Source organism: Stylophora pistillata, chromosome 2 (genome assembly GCF_964205215.1).
Source record: "Stylophora pistillata chromosome 2, jaStyPist1.2, whole genome shotgun sequence".
Taxonomy (NCBI): Eukaryota; Metazoa; Cnidaria; class Anthozoa; order Scleractinia; family Pocilloporidae; genus Stylophora; species Stylophora pistillata.
This window is the reverse complement of record NC_142520.1, coordinates 52,506,657-52,519,891: the sequence shown is the minus strand read 5'-3', so window position 1 is coordinate 52,519,891 and position 13,235 is coordinate 52,506,657. Positions and strand designations below refer to the sequence as shown.

At 39.1% G+C, this 13,235-nt stretch overlaps 2 pseudogenes; both read left to right on the top strand.

Moving 5' to 3' along the window:
• The first annotated feature begins 330 nt into the window (after positions 1–330).
• Positions 331–1,650, top strand: LOC148740283 (uncharacterized; annotated as a pseudogene).
• An 18-nt stretch (positions 1,651–1,668) lies between these two features.
• LOC148740282 (uncharacterized) lies at positions 1,669–2,869 on the top strand (annotated as a pseudogene).
• The last annotated feature ends 10,366 nt before the right edge of the window (positions 2,870–13,235 follow it).

Genomic DNA, 13,235 nt, shown 5'->3' with positions numbered 1-13,235 from the left:
CATTGCCTTGCATGCATGTGTTGAAAACGTACCTTTCGTAAACTACATTTCTTGTGGGCTTGAAATACTGATCTAGCGCTTCTAGACATCTATCGATATTCTGTTTGTCGTCTTCTGATAGGTTCAGGTTTAGGAAAATTTGGAGGCATTCTCGGCCCATTGCAGATCTCAAGGTCGCTAGGCGAATGGTATTTTCACGGTGAATGAGGCCCGTGGCGATTTCGTAATCGCTCCATTGATGTTTGAAAAACTCCCAGTTTCCAGCGACGTCTCCACGGCAATGCATTGCGTTTGGCAGCGGAAAATTGTGCGGTATTGCTTGTGGTATATATGCCGGCGCTAGAGGTTGAATACTGCTTGTGCTGGGTGTCTCCTCGTGGGCACTTTCTGTCGACATCTTCTTTCGCTTGCAAGGAGCGAACTGATTCAGAATTGTGATCAGGCGAAGGGAACAGAATTTGCGGGTAGCTTCCACTGGTTTTTCACTCAGACGCGAGCGAAATTTAGGCAAGTAAAGCGGAGTTTACTCCTGACACCATGTTTCAACATGTAGGAGGCGATTGAGAGTGTAGAAGTGTATTTATTTTAATCACCAAATAAGGTAATGCCCAAATACGGCAAGTAGCACATGGCGTGTCACACAACATCGTAACAATCAGCTATCAGCAACCTCATCAAGTCAACTGTGAAAACACTCAAGCTGCATCAGATCATTCGGCATATTCTTATCCATCCTTCACTGGTTCTGACAATGAGCAAAGTTTGCCATCAAACTTGTCTTCTCAGCCCTCTATTCTCTCTGTGATTCCAATGATAGGTCCTCTCCACATATCCTTGAACAGTAGAGAACACATTGTTACTTCCTTCCATCCATTTCTCAAAACAGTGTATGAAAGCATTTTTACTGGATCAAAACTGGCAGACAATCCAAAACCCTGGAGGATCAGCTTGCTCTTAGAAATTGTTTATGGAGGATGGACATTAATACGAGAATCTGTGATGAAAAAGTTTTGGCGATTTAAGTATGGAACACTTTTTAATCTTTTGGACAACTACATACCCTTAGTTCTTTCTATTTACAGCATTTCTTTTAAAATTAATAATTTCTCAGAATACTTCAGAGCAATGATTCGAATGTGGATTATGTTCACCTGCCTTAAGCGTCGTCATTACAACGAAGCTCCACTTGTCTGGCTTAAAATGTGCTCACACTGGGGAAAGCATTCACCCCAACTTTATAAACTTCTTCATAACTACATAACAATTTTTGATTAGTATCCTGTTGAAAATACCCACAGCATTCTACATGCCCAAACGAAGCCCTCTGACAGTGCCGATGAATTAAGAAATAAAGCCAAACAAGTTTTTGAATCAAAGGAACAACAAGCTACCTTTAGATCAGCTTTCACATCACCATCACAGTTTTGATTTTCCCAGAACCAACTACAGTTTCTCAAAGTCAAATGTGCTCAAGTACTTAGTTCTATGTTAAGAAGAATTGCTTCAACACAAGGACAAAGCTCACTCTCGTCAAATGGAAATACAACTTCTCAAGTTAAATTTCCAACAATCTGTGCCAACTATCCCATCAAGAGTACTGCTTTACCTCTTGGCTATCAAGGTAACGTTAAACCTGATGCAGCTAAGTAATGTGACTTACCTGAATGTATGTCTGGCCAAAATGATGACTGGAAAGTTTTAACAGGTTGCTTTCATTCCTTCCACAGTACCTGTTTGAATGGCTTAAATTCATGTCCTTTATGTAAGGATTTCCTGAAAAAGAAAGTTCAAGAACTTGGTCAAACTGCAAAACAAGCAATTCTTAATCCTAATTTAAGCACTGAAGTACCAGCTGTGAGCAAGGACAATGAAAATGAAAGATCTGATTCAGGGTTACATTCACCCACTGAAACTACAACTGCAAGAGAAATGGAGCAAGATGATGAATTTGAAAATACTATAAGACAGCTTAATCATGAAATTGCAAGTCTTAATCCAACTTCACAACCATTCCCAATTTCCAGCAATAACCAAAGACTCACAAAAGCTGCTTCCAACACCAGAGAAACAACTACTAAGGTCCCTCCACACTGTAGAAAATGCCACCATCCTGTTTGTGGATACAAAAGATCAAACAGTTCACAGGTTAAATGTGATTTTTGTCCCAACAATGTCTGCACAGTAAATTCAGGCAATAGTTTCTCAAGATGCAACTGTTCATGGCACAGGGAAAACCACACACAGAGAGACACTCCACCAGCTCCAGCATACCAAATAACTGTAACCACAAACCAGCATGTGGATGTGACTGAGTGGCTCTTGCCTCCAAATATTTGCCAATCAACCATAGCAGGGAGTCTGATTGGAAGTAATGCCTGTACAGTTATTGCTATGCTAACTGGATGCCATTTTTTTGAAGGTAAAATTTTCATTCCTCAACAACTTCAAGATCTATCACAGGTAATTCCTCTCTACAGCCAGCTAATTCTCAAGGGGAACCATATTTACAGCTTGTTTCATGTGCCTGTGCAACAACCAAACCTGGAAGTCAAAGAGGTCCTTCAGTACAACAATGAAGAATTTCAGAAAATTGAACTAATTGCACACTTGGGTTTTTTTCACTGTTGAAGACCTTGAATCTTATCTTACAAGCTACCGTTGCCAGCAGCCAACATTTGCTGCAGTCCTGATTATGCCCCCAGACAAGACAATGGTGTTATGCTTTAGGAATGCAAGTATTTGCCTCTTTGAAAGTCACAGACCTGGCCACCAAGGAGGCATTATAGCCTCGAGCTCTTCTGGAAATGCCCGCAATTTTGTGCAATACGTTGAAAGGACAGTAGAGAGAGACTGGGACACCCAGTTGTAGGGATCAAACATAGCTGTACTAGGTCTAAAGTAAACTCTGAAAACTGAACTTTAGACCTGATACAGCTACTGTATGTATCGAACATTATAATTGTTCTACATTTTCCAAGTAAGTTGCTCAGCAGGTGTTTCATTCATTTGGTGAAATAAGTAGCAAAAAACATGGTCTCAGGCATACACATGAGTGAAATGCAAGGTTTACAACACATTCCAAGAACATGTATGCTGGTTAAATTATCTCAAATCCCATATTCAGCTTCAGAAATATATTAAATAAATATTTACTTCTCTTTGCAAGTAAGTGAAGTTCCAAACTATATAGAGATTTTAGTCAAAATAAAGCAGTCGTACAGCTGTTGTGATTTGACGCTAACTTATAAGCTTAGGATTTTCGATAAAAACAACTATCATTTCGCGCGATAGACCTAAAGTACTACCAGTGTACTAAACAGTACTTTGGGATCGTTCGAACACTCCACTGAAGAACTGAAACGTACAAGTCATTTTCGACCGCAAATACGTTTAAAAGAAATATTTGCGGCGAAAAGCACGCATTTTTTCTGGTTAAGGAACTTGCATAACTCGTTAAAGGGTTAAATAAAGCATTCGCTTAACCTATTTTTGAGTTGGGGCAAAATACCAAAACAAAGTTTTCGTCAATTTTCTGCCGGGACACTCACTCGAAGGGCAAAAACATCATCTACGCCATACGTAATAAAAATGATAAAATACAACACAATAAAAGAAGATCTACTAGGTAAGACTATTATAACAAATGAAATGGACTCCAGGAGTACCTCTAAAGCAGACGTAAACGACATATCCCAATGATAGACGTTCACTGCGATCTATGACTTGGAAAAACTACCATAATTTGCTCCGTTGAAATGCTCCAAAAGTACTCGCAATAAAGTTTTAATCCTCGTTGCTGTACATTTTTTAAAGACTGCAATCCCCAGCGGCTGTAAAGAAAAGGTAAAGACACTATTAATAGTAATATTTTTAAGTTGGGGCACCGGTAGGATTTAGAGAAATTTGACTCCAAAGCTAATGCAAATTCAGAATAACATCTTACGATCGTCAGAATAACTGCCTTACGATCGTCTTACAATACACACACCAAGTTTATCACAGCACAAATTCTAAGGTCTTCAGACTCACCTTAATTACTTTGGCACTTGTGGGAACATCCGGAAATCAGCTGATGTTGATTTAAATCCCGTGGATTTGCCAATCTCTTAGCTGCTTTTAGGCAGTTTGATCGTAAAAGATCCTTTCATGGGAAGTCGAAGGAAACTCCAGAACTACCCAGAGCGTTAGAAATGTATGTAGGTATTTAGCTCTCTTTTATCTCGTTCCATGATCTCCCCTAGAAGATTGCTACATCGCCCAGAGAAACCCCCCATCGCAAGCTCGAGAAATCAAGATGACGCCAGGATTCTTTCAGTCCAACAGATTTAACGCATGCGTAGACAGAATGCCCTTGTCACAGTGACATGTGTACCCCCGTGATATGTGTACCCCCGCACATACATCACTAGTGACATGTGTACCCCCTCCAAGATGGCGGCCAGTGATATGTGTATCCCCCACCCCCCCTCCCCTCCAAAAAATAAATAATTACGGCTAACTTGTGTTAATGGACGCAAATCGTTCACCACAATCAGAACTGTAAAGACACGACTCGCGAGTCCGACAGTTCCTATGGGCCAGTAGCAAACATCAAACAATCTTATATGTGCACGATCCTTCGCAGTAAAGCACTATTTAAGCTATAGTGAAAATCAGACCTGAAAAAAATTCAGGCCTGTACGGGATTCGAACCACTGACCTCTGCGATACTAGTGCAGCGCTCTACCAATTGAGCTAACAAGCCAACTGGGAGCAGGCCATCAAATTAATTCAATTGGTAGAGCGCTACACTAGGATCGCAGAGGTCAGTGGTTCGAATCCCGTACAGGCCTGAATTTTTTTCAGGTCTGATTTTCACTATTGCTTAAATAGTGCTTTACTGCGAAGGATCGTGCACATATACGTTTCATAACCGCAGTTCATATATATGTATTTCATATGTTTGTTGTTTGATCAAACAATCTATTGGAAATATAAAGGAATCGAAATTGTCATGTAAACAAAAATATATCTTGGGGATACACATATCACTGGTGACTGCAATCGTATCGGCTTTGTCGCCTGTCTAGCACTGAAATTACTTGCCACTAGTTCCTTTACTGGCTAGTACGTAAGTGCATGAAATATTTCACCAACTGACAGCAAGTTTTATCGATTCCCAATCATATGTGACACTGACAAATTTAAAACGTACACAGACGACATCGCACTAGCCAGGGGATACGTATATCACCGAGATCTCTCGTTCAGTGATAGGTGTATCCTCAACATATCTCGGGGTTAGGCTTATACTATTTTGCGAAACGAAACGAAACGAAACGAAACGAAACGAAATTATACTATTTTGCGAAACGAAACGAAACGAAATTTTGCGAAATGGCGTTTTTCGCCTTTATTTAGCGAATATGTCCTCCTCGTCCGAAACAAAATGTTTTCACTAGTAAAATGATCAATATTTCTAAGAGCCTGGTCACCTCTCAGTTTATTGACCATAGTAGAATTCTTTTCGCAAAGTAGTAATTTTTGACAGAATTACTATTTTGCGAAATGGCGTTTTTTTCACCTTTATTCGCCACATATGTCCTCTTCGTCCGAAACAAAATGTTTCCACAAATAAAATGATCAATGTTTCTAAGAGCCTGGTCACCTCTCATTTTATTGACCATAACAGAACTCGTTTCGCAAAGTAGCAATTTTGACAGAATTACTATTTTGCGAAATGGCGTATTTTCGCTTTTATTTAGCAAATATGTCCTCTTCGTCCGAAACAAAATGTTTCCACCAATAAAATGATCAATATTTCTAAGAGCCTGGTCACCTCTCATTTTATTGACCATAACAGAACTCGTTTCGCAAAGTAGTAATTTTGACAGAATTACTATTTTGCGAAATGGCGTTTTTTCGCTTTTATTTAGCAAATATGCCCTCCTCGTCCGAAACAAAATGTTTCCACTAATAAAATGACCAATATTTCTAAGAGCCTGGTCACCTCTCATTTTATTAATAGAACTCGTTTCGCAAAGTAGTAATTTTGACAGAATTACTATTTTGCGAAATGGCGTTCTTTCGCTTTTATTTAGCAAATATGTCCTCCTCGTCCGAAACAAAATGTGTCCACTGATAAAATGATCAATATTTCTAAGAGCCTGCTCATCTCCCATTTTATTGAACATAATACAAGTCGATTCGCAAAGTAGTAATTTTGACAGAATTACTATTTTGCGAAATGGCGTTTTTTTCACCTTTATTTAGCAAATATGTCCTCTTTTCCCGAAACAAAATGAAAGACAACTACTTGTTTTTGTTCTCGATTGCTCTTTATTGTCTCGGAGTTTACTGTTTATTGTTGTTATAATTCTGTTTTCTATACTATTTTGCGAGACGAAACGAAACGAAATTTTGCAAGATTGCCTTTTTTCGCCTTTATTTAGCAAATAATAATAATAATAATAATAATAATAATAATAATTTTATTTATATAGCGCTAAAATCCAATAATTGTCCAAAGCGCTACCTAATTACAATATAAAATATAAAAATATATAATATAAAATATCTACAATATACAATATAATTCAAATATAGCCTAAGTTATCTACTATATAAATCAAAAACATCTCAAAACAAAACGAATCTCATAACCTATATGCTAACTTAAATAAAAAAGTTTTAGGGGATTGCTTAAAAGTTGCCACTGAAGCACATTTCCTAATCTCTAGAGGTAAATCGTTCCACAATTTAGGTCCTGCTATAGAGAAAGCTCTGTCTCCATATGTTTTCAATCTACTTCTTGGAACCACTAAATATTCTTTACATGAAGAACGCAATGACCTAGAGTATGTTTTAAAATTCAAAAGGTCAGAAATATAGGAAGGTGCAAGGCCATGAAGGGCCTTGTATACCAATAAAAGGACTTTAAAAGTTATTCTAAACTCAACTGGTAACCAATGAAGATTAATTAAAATAGGAGATATATGAACATGCCTCGGTGTCAATGTGACAACACGAGCTGCAGCATTCTGAACTGCCTGTAGTCTAGCTAACAGATACTTAGGATGGCCATGTAATAAGGAATTACAGTGATCAATTTTCGAACTAATAAATGCATGGACTAAGATTTTACATGTATCTTGGCTTAAGTACTTGCGGATTTTAGCAATATTTCTCAAATGATAGAATGATGATTTACAAATGTTCTTAATGTGCTCCTCAAAACTAAATATGGTATCAAACTGAACCCCTAAATTACGAACAGAGTCACGAGGTGCAATGCACTCAGAACCAACAGTAATGTGACCGATGTCAGGCATGGGATGGTATCTGGAACTGATGACTACAAGGTCCGTTTTGTCCTGGTTTAGTTTAAGATAGTTTCTTATCATCCATTCATCAATGTCCCTCACACAGCATTCCACTCTCAACTTCACTTGTTGGATGTCGTTCAAGCTGGTAGATTTAAAGGTAATATATAATTGGGTGTCGTCAGCATATAGATGGTATGATAGTCCATGATCATTTATTATGTCCGCAATAGGTGATGTGTATAACAAATACAACAAAGGGCCCAGAACTGATCCCTGAGGGACACCACACTTCAATGCACGTTGTGAAGAATGACTATTCCCAACTTTAACAAACAGCTTACGTGAAGACAGGTATGATTTCAGCCACTTAAGCACAGTTCCTTGAAAACCAAAACAAGTAGACAGCCTTGTCACTAGAAGAGTATGGTCCACCGAATCAAACGCCGCCGACAGATCCAAAAGTACCAGTATGACCGACTCGTTACGATCTAAAGCACAAAGAATGTCATTTTGAACTCTCAGTAGAGCCGTTTCAGTGGAGTGAAATGACTTGTATGCGGATTGAAACGTTTCCGAAAGACCATTAGATGTAATATAGTCTGTAAGCTGGACACATACCGCTTTTTCCACAAGCTTAGACACAAACTTCAAATTAGAAATAGGTCGAAAACTTTCATATTTAGTGAAATCAGCATTATGTTTCTTTAAAGTCGGTGTCATAGCTGCAATCTTCAAGACATCAGGCATAACTCCAGTAGATAAAGATGTATTCACTATGTCAGTCAACACAGGAGTTAGTAAATTGAAACATTCCTTCATTACCACTGCAGGCAGAGGATCAAGTACACAGGATTTATTAATAGATCTCAATGCAAGTCCCTTGATGTCTTCATAACTGACATTAATAAAGTCTGAAAACACAGAGTTACATTCCACGTAGTTACCAAGAGTCACTTCATTAGCATCATTACCTTGCGCAGAATTCTTCTCTATTAGTGTGGCATGGATACGATCAATCTTGTCAATGAAATAATCAGCGAAAGAATTAGCTAGTGCATCGCTACAAGATGATGGATACCGTGCAGTTGATTGCTTTTGTAGTAGTTTTGATACTGTATTAAACAAAACCCGTTGATCACTTGAGTTTTCAGTAATGATGGTAGTGTAGTAAGAGGATTTCAACGACTTGATCAAATTATTCACAACGCAGCACTGACGATTATATTCTTGTCGATCAGCCTGCAGCCTGGTTCTTCGCCATTTTCTTTCAAGGCGTCGTCGCTTACGCTTCTCTACAGATACCTCATTAGTGTACCACGGAGCAGCAGGCCTAATAGTAACAACTCGGCGCTTGACAGGAGCATGCTTGTCCATTATTGATCTTAATATATAAGGTGTCATACTGTTGAACTAGATGATCGAGATCGCTGGATGGGTCGATGACGAGAGGGCAGTCAGCAACTTCACTAAGAAACGACTCCATGTCAAGAGACCGAAGCTTCCGATAGAAGATAACTTCCTTCCTAAACTGGGGCTTTCTTATGGAGACATCACACATTACCGCCAAATGATCAGAGATGTTAGGATCATAGACTTTGATATTATTGAGCATGTTATCATCAGACTTATTTATAAGTAAGTCAAGAGTATGGCCATTGCGATGAGTCCCAGCACAGACACGTTGTTTAAGGTCAAAAGATTCCAAGATGTCAGTAAAACGTTTGGCATTTACATCATCTTGACAATCCATATGAAAGTTAAAGTCACCAGTAATTAGGACTCGATCTGAAGACTCCACAATTACAGATTCAAGTAGATGTGAGAATTCCTCAAAAAATCGATTGAAAGAGGAATTATCAGGTGGACGATAGATGACTAAGATCCTGACACTATATAGGCTCCGAAGACGAACATCCATGATTTCAAATGTATCATAATCAACTGTTAATGAAGTGTTGATGTTCAGCACATCCTTAAATAAGATACCGACACCGCTTCCTCTTCCTTGTTTCCTGGGAACATGTAGGAATCTATAACCTGTTGGACACAGTGTTCCAATCTCAACATCATCCATATTGTGTGGTCTCAGCCAGGTCTCAGTGAAAGCTAGTATATCTACATCAAAATCCACCACAAAATCTTTAACCTCCATTGTCTTATTACGCACGGAGCGTGTGTTCAGTAGAGAAAATTTTAAGCAATGCGATAAACCATTTTCACTGTATGGAATTTGCGCAGAATTTTGTGAAGAGACTTCAGGCCCAGGATGCGGATGTACGTCACCACTAACCAATAGAGATATTACCACGGAGTTAAAAGAGGCCGTAGTATTACTGCAATAAGATATTCTGCTTTTAAACCATTTTCTCTTCCGAGTCCTTAATAACAAACCTTTGTTCGGACTCATAAAGAAAAACATCCCATGGGAGGAGAATGCAAACAAGCTTCTCTGCCAGCGAGTAATCCGAGCATGACTCATAAAGAAAACCATCCCATGGGAGGAAAATGCAAATGAGCTTCTCTGCCAACGAGTAATCCAAGCGTAACATATTCCCGGTGAAGTTGGTTCAACAACTCTTTGGAACTGGTTTTCGAAGCTGTCAAACTCAGAGGTGACTTGAAAATCCCCGCCAACACATCTCAGTAGGATTATCAACCACAAGGACCAATTTAGAAAACGAATGGCCATCTTTAAGCGCATAAAAAAGTAGATAACACCAGAGCTTGTGAGGACACGTCCGCACCGCACCGCACCGCAACAATCAATATGCCCTCTTCGTCCGAAACAAAATGTTTCCACAAATAAAATGATCAATATTTCTAAGAGCCTGGTCACCTCTGGTCACCTTATAATGTATTTTCCTAGCAGTTGGACCAAACATCGAGCGTTAATTGAGTTCGGCTGGAATTGCCAGTCACGCATGTGGCTTGTTGGTCAGCTATAAAATCGAGTTGCGGCAACCATAAATAGAGCAGAACAAAATACAAGAAATACGGAGCAGAATAGAAAACCAGGAAAGATTTATTACTCGACGTTTCGGGGTCATCGTGACTCCATTATCAAGAGACTAGTTTAAAAACATGCAAATAAGGAAAGGTACAAGAATAGCATAAATTAGACTGAACGGCTTAAATAAACACCTTGGCGCGGATGGAATCCGTTTGCACGTTCAGTGTTGGCTTACGCATGCGAATATGCAACATTTCATTAACAAGGCAATCAAATTTGCCGTTACATTTCGTGATGACGTTGAATTGCTCGATCAAGCGTTCAGGCATTTCACTATTGTGCTGGAGGTGGTAGTGTTTGTAGATAGAAGATGATTTCCTTGTGTGCCCTTCTACGCGCTCGTGTAAGTGACCACGAGTATAGCCCACATACCCTGCATCACACAGGTTACATTTAAATTCATAAACGACACATTGTTGGTTAACAATAGGGGGCTTAATTTCGTGTTGCTTAAGTTGTTGATCGAGCTTAGGGCTAACGAACACTGGTTGGACAGTCACGCTTAACTTCGAGCTTAGACTGTTCAGTTGTTGTTTAACATGATTAGCTGACGACTGGTCCTTGAAGGGTAACACTAATCTCACAGTCTCCGATGGTACGTCTGGTGATGGACAGGGTTCTGCAGATGAAATCCTTCTCTCAACGAACCGCTTGATTGTAGTTTCAACCAGTGGCTTTGGGTATTTCAAGTTATGAAAAACCCCTCTAAGGCGGTCACATTCCTCGGAGAAGAAAGACCAGTTAGAAGATAATCGATAAGCGCGATCCACCATGGTGTTAACTAGGCTGCGCTTGTACTTAATGTCAACATGACTCTGGAAATGCAGAAGGAGACCCGTGTTGGTTCTTTTGATGTAGACCGTTCAGTCTAATTTATGCTATTCTTGTACCTTTCCTTATTTGCATGTTTTTAAACTAGTCTCTTGATAATGGAGTCACGATGACCCCGAAACGTCGAGTAATAAATCTTTCCTGGTTTTTTCTATGCCTTTGCTTTAGCAAATCCCTGCTTATCAAGAATAGAAAACAGAATTATAACAACAATAAAGAGTAAACTTCGAGCCAATAAAGAGCAATCGAGAACAAAAACAAGTAGTTGTCTTTCATTTTGTTGCGGGCAAAGAGGACATATTTGCTAAATCAAGGTGAAAAAAACGCCATTTCGCAAAATAGTAATTCTGTCAAAATTACTACTTTGCGAAACAAGTTTCTATTATGGTCAATAAATTGAGAGGTGACCAGGCTCTTAGCAATATTGGTCATTTTATTAGTGGACATATTTTGTTTCGGACGAAGAGGACATATTTGCTGAATAAAGGTGAAAAAACGCCATTTCGCAAAATAGTAATTCGGTCAAAATTACTACTTTGCGAAACGAGTTCTGTTATGGTCAATTTAATGAGAGGTGGCCAGGCTCTTAGCAACATTGATCATTTTATTAGTGGAAACATTTTGTTTCGGACAAAGAGGACATATTTGCTAAATAAAGGCGAAAAAACGCCATTTCGCAAAATTTCGTTTCGTTTCGTTTCGTTTCGCAAATAGTACAATTTCGTTTCGTTTCGTTTCGTTTCGCAAAATAGTATAAGCCCGGGGTTACGCATATCACGGAAATCGTAGTAAGTGATATGTGTATCCCTTGGTAAAGCAAGCGCTGTTGTCTTTCTAGCAAATTACTAGCTAAGCTTAGATATGGCTAGTAAGTGTATTATTGATTCCAGATTGACAGACGACAGCGAGTTAGTCAGGGGATACACATATCACTGCGATCGCCGTTCAGTGATATGTGTATCCCCAATACATCTTAGGGATACAATGTGGATACGCATATCGCGGCAATCGCAGTCAATATATGTATCCCTTGGTAAAGCAAGCGCTTTTGTCTGTCCAGCAAATTACTAGCTAAGCTTATATATGGCTAGTAAGTGTATTATTGATTCCAAATTGACAGACGACAGCGAGTTAGTCGGGGATAGACATATCACTGCGATCGCCGTTCAGTGACATGTATCTTGTGGATACACTTTGGATACACATATCACGGCAATCGTTGTCAGTATGTGTATCCCCTTACTAAAGCAAGCGCTTTTATCTGTCCAGCAAAATACTAGCTAAGTATGGCTTGTAAGTGTATTATTGAGTCAAAATTAATAGAAGTGTGATTTAACGTCACTGCGATCGCTTTTCTGTGATACGTGTATCCCCTGCTGTTTATTGATATATATCACTGGACGGTGATTGTAGTGATATGTGTATCCTGGCCTCTCTAGCCCAGTGCAGTTTCTAATCAAGAAAATACTACAAAATCGCACTCATAGGCACAGTGGAAAGCAAACGTTTTGTGATATGTTGGGATACACATATCAGTGAACGTTGATCGCAGTAAAATTGGTATCCCTGGCCTGTAAGCGCTTTTGTTTGGCTAGACACTTTACCAAAAAACAATTTCTAATCAATATTTCAATTCCGCACCCATGGGCGCATATTTATAGAACCAGGAACCCTTCCTTAAATACAAAAAATTATTCCATTAGCCGTAGATGCTACGTTTATTTAACTGTTCTCACGCAACGCTTCTACCCACCGGAAATTCCTCTATTAAAGATGCCCAGATTAGGAAGTTGGACGTGGTATACTTATGACCTTTCTTTCGTGGGAAATTCGCATCTTACGAGAATTATTAAGATGGATGCCACAAAATATTCAAATCTGGTTCATTATTTGAGAGATAAAGAGTATCCAGAGGGCGCAAGCAAGCGTGAAAAAGGAGTGTTACGGAGACTTTCGAAACAGTTCACGTTTGATGTACAATCAGGCTCGCTTTTCTACGTCGACCGTGGTAACGGTGGATTAACCTTTAACCGCATGGTCATTCAAGGAGGAAAAGGCAAGAGTTTTCGATGAGTGTCACTCTTCACCTT